General features: G+C 40.5%; 1 protein-coding gene across 1 annotated transcript in view; it reads right to left on the bottom strand.

The window, feature by feature from the left end:
- CEMIP2 (cell migration inducing hyaluronidase 2) overlaps positions 1–814 on the bottom strand; it is a 50,749-nt gene extending 49,935 nt beyond the window's left edge. The window contains exon 1 of the mRNA XM_015653424.3: positions 567–814. The gene's annotated coding sequence lies outside the window, so the exon portion shown is untranslated. The remainder of the gene's footprint in view (positions 1–566) is intronic.
- Between the last annotated feature and the right edge of the window lie 3,552 nt (positions 815–4,366).

Raw genomic sequence — 4,366 nt, 5'->3', positions numbered from 1 at the left:
CCCTTCGCTCCGCTGCCCGGGGCGGCCCTGGCGCTGCCCCGCGGAGCCGCAGCCCTCCCGCTGCTGCCCGGGACCAGGTGCCGCCTCCTGCAGCTCCCGGGCCTGGGGGGACAAGAGGAGGCAAAGGGTTACTTTACATCCGTGCCCTACGGACCTACGGCTCTTCTCTGAGCAGCGTGGAGCAGAGCTGATTTGCAGCTCAAATACTGGACACAGTGTTAGATGCCGATGTCCGTGCTAAAGTGATAGTAACAAGAGGAGGAGTAGTAATAATAATAATAATAGTAATAATAGTAGTAGTAGTAGTAATAATAATAATAATAATAATAATAGTTCCACAGTATAAACGCGCAGGTGCTGCCCGGGCGGTGTGAAATGTGCACGAGGTACGAGGGCAGCTGAAGAGCCAGGCGGCAGCAGCGAAGGAAAGAAGACACAGCAGGCTGTCTCCGGAGAGGCAGCGGGCAGGGATGGAGGGACACCCGGAGCTCATGAGAGGCGACAGTAGCAGAGGGCAGAGACACGCGGCGGCTGTCGGTACGTGCAGGCTGAACAAAGTTACTTACGGCGGTGTAGTCCGGGCAGTGTGACCAGGGAAAAGAGCCTACTGGAGAACCTGATTCCACTTTCTGATTTTTTGGGGTTTTTTTCTATTTTGTTCCTAATTAAACAAAATGTTTAATTAGGTTTTAATTTTCAAACTAACCCCCAAAATGTTTTGAATGTCAGGGAACCCCTGCCTGTAGCTGTTACACAGCAAAGACCATCAGTTGGTGTAGACATTCAAAAGAGACTGTGAAGCCTCAGGGCACCTCAGCCTCTTAGGCTGTCAGCTTTGATGTGAATCTGACAACGGGCTTCTCTTAAGTTCGGGACCTCCCACCATTTCCGTGCAGCTAGGTTGGGCCACACTCATTACTAATGAGCCAGTGGAAAAAAAAAAAAAGCACCCAGATCGGATTCAAGATGCTTCATTGAAATGCTTCGGGAAACATAGGCATTTCCCAACATAGCTATTTCCTTGGGAATATTCCAAATAGATGAAGTCAAAGTGATAACTCACTTGTATGTCTATGAACACTGCCCTACTAACTTTGCCTCTAGCGATTTCCTCTTTGTTTAAAGCACAGTAAGCATAGTTTGTGTGGTGTGCTTGTAGCACATGGAGACATCTAGCGCCTAAATAATAGACTGCAGATCTGCTTCATTAATCTGAAATCTGGGAGATCACAGTCGGACCCACGGCTTTCAGTATTTCTCCCCAGGATTGCAGGGTGCAGAGCACTTTTACTACAAACCATCGCTGCCCATGGGCAGGGACCGCGATGGAATGAGCAGCTGCACTAGCTCGGGAGAGGACTGTGACTGCAGCTCTTGCTGCACAGGTTGAGCTTCAGGCCTGAGATTTACAGCAATGACTCAAGACACAGCTTTGCCCCAGAAGGAGTTGAGACAGTTCCTAACTTTCCTTTGTCACTAAACCACAGGGAGGAAAGCCCTTAGGTGTACAAGTAAGATGATTTCGTCTTGGCTTTGGCAGTCTATCTGTACTTCTTTCTTTGTTAGCCCAGGAGCAAGATCGTTCTAACACGTGCAGTTGTAAAACTTTGCCTCTTTTCAACAAACATATGCAAACTGAATACTCACATTTGCCAATTACTGATATTAATTTGAAGGTAAGCACTGCTTATCTACCAGAAGGATACTAGTCCAGGAACAGATAGTATTTATTTTTTTTATACACTTGTCTAAAGAAAGAAGAAATACAGAATGCTGATCAACATCCTCAGCCAGAAGCTGAAAAAAAGCTCATTTCAGTGATACCCAGATGCAGATGTTTTTGCCAGTACTATTGCATAGGGACATAAAGTATAACATTTCTACACACTTAAATGGTCTGAAACTAAATATATTGCATTAGGTATGTGTGTGTGTAGGAGTGTACACTTGTGTATATTTTAGACAATCCACATAATACATTCTTTTCAGTATCAGGCAGGTCACAAACAACTTTGAGCTCTAAAAGCACCAGATCACAGAACCACAGGAAAATTAAAGCTGGAAAAGACCTTTAGTATCATTAAGTCCAACTGCCAACTCAGTACTACAACAACATTCACCATTAAACCATGTCCTCAAGCATCATATCCACTGCCTTCTGAACACTTCCAGGGAGAGAGACTCCATTTTGTGAAAAAAGAAAGTCAAAAAATTTAATCTAAACCTCCTCTGGTGGAACTTGAAGTCATTGCCTCTTATCCTGCCACTTCTTACCCAGAAGAAAAAAACTGACACCCACCTCACCATGACATCCTTTCAGGTCGCTGTAGCTGTAGATTTTGTACAGAATGGAATTATCACCAAACAACTATAATGCTTTTAAATGATGGATACATTTGAATAAAGCAATCTCTAGATCCACTCAGTATGCAAAATATTGGACTTGGAAATTTCCTGAGTATTTGAAATCTCTCTACCAAACCCAAATGGTGCACAAAAGCATTAGTATTAGTACTAAAAAGTAATACTAAAAGTATTAGTATTAGTACTATTTGGTATCACTTGTTTCTTCATGCTGCTTTGGTTTCAGCAGACAAAAGGTTGCTACAAAAGTGTGTAAACCAAAGTTTAAAGATTACAAAAGATGGACTTGAAAGAAATGATTGATGCCATCACTGTGGTCTAATGCTTTCAAAATAAGCAAGACGGAAGCAGCTTTTGTCCTTCTGAATAAAAAGAGGTACTAGGAGAGAGGAGCGAGCAAGTTAGGAAGCAACAGGTGGGAGTAAGTATAGGCTGTTACCAGTTAAAATTATGCCCTATTCTCTCAATTCCCATGCAGATCATTAGAAAATATTGCTGTTGGTCTATTGAGATAAGAGAGCAAATGTACCTATTTCTTTCCTTACTTAAGTCTTTCTGGCATATGTCCCAGATACTCTGTGGTAATTCCTTTTCCGTATAGTAGCCATGTTTTAAATTGTCATAAAAAATACACAGATTTTAAATTAACTCTCTGGGAGTGTAGCACATGTGGCAAAAGAAAAGTTAAATTATTAAAATAATGCAAACATTGCCTAGTCTTGGGAAGGTTTCCTCTTGGTAAAAGCCTGATCTGACTTTGACCTACTGTGCTTCAACCAAAGGTAACAGCAGTTAACAAAATGTAGCAACAGTTTAAGGGACAAGACAAGAGTGCAAAATGCATATTGGGGGAATGTAGAGGTCATTTTAAACCAAATTTAGTTGGGAGCAGATTGAGTGCATAATCTTCCCCTGCTCACTGAAGAGACAATGCCTTCTTTTTCTGTATGTCAAGACAACCCATATGCAACTCATTTACTTTTTGCAGTTTTACAAAAAAGTGTTACCTATTTCTGACTTCTGATAAATCCTACCTGTCATTCTACTCTGTCCCTCTTACAAGGACTGTGTGTTCCCAAAATTTTTACAGTGGAGAAACTTGTCAGAATTTCAAGATTCTGGGTCACATAAAGATGAAAAACTGTTGAAAACCAACAACAAAACTTGTAATCTTTTTAGTGGCTTTTAGATTTCCTCCTCAGTAATCAAATGTTGATATTGAACCAGCAAAATACTTAAAAAAACTTGTGTTAATGGAGGATTATAGACTGCACTGCAGGGTGAAAGGAGAATTAATAAATCAAATTTATAAAAGAATAGTTGAAAATAAGTGTAAAGAACAAATAAGAATGGGAGTGGGAAGCAGATGTACATAGATGGTACACATGAAGAGGAGCACATAACTGAGACAAAAGGAAGAAAGAAAAAGCAACAAAATCACAAAGCAGATATGAATACCAGAAAACTGTATTTTACGTTTTACACTTCTGTAGTGCAGTTTGATAAAAGACAAAATGAAACAAAGCCATATTGCATTAATTTTAAATGTCATCAGAATAAAAGTCCCTACCAAATCAATTCATCCATTCACATTAAGAAACACAGATACTATTTTCTCATTGTGTTTAGTTTTTAGTTCAACATTATTAAAAACATTTGATTGTGATCATCTTCCATATTTAAAAAAATTTTTCATTAGGAAAGGTTCTAATAGCAGGTGTCCACTTTCCAAGCCACTTCAATATTTATTTTAATATGAATTGGGTTGACATTGTCATGGGGTAGCTTTACCTTTAAAGCAAAGCTGAGGAAAGAGGGGAAGTTAGAAGTGCTGATGGCTGATGGGGGTTCTTCCTCCTGACTAATTATCAGTCATTTCTAAGAATTGACAGCAGTTTAGGCCATTGAAAAGTGGGATCAACTTGTGAACCCTACCTTAAAGTGTAAAACCAGAGCTCTCTGAGTTCTCTTTGTTTCCTGGCGGTGAAAGGTAGCAGAGGTC

The sequence above is a fragment of the Parus major genome, chromosome Z (assembly GCF_001522545.3).
Source record: "Parus major isolate Abel chromosome Z, Parus_major1.1, whole genome shotgun sequence".
Lineage (NCBI taxonomy): Eukaryota > Metazoa > Chordata > Aves > Passeriformes > Paridae > Parus > Parus major.
Note: the sequence above shows the minus strand (reverse complement) of the source record. Positions and strands in the feature narration are given on the sequence as shown.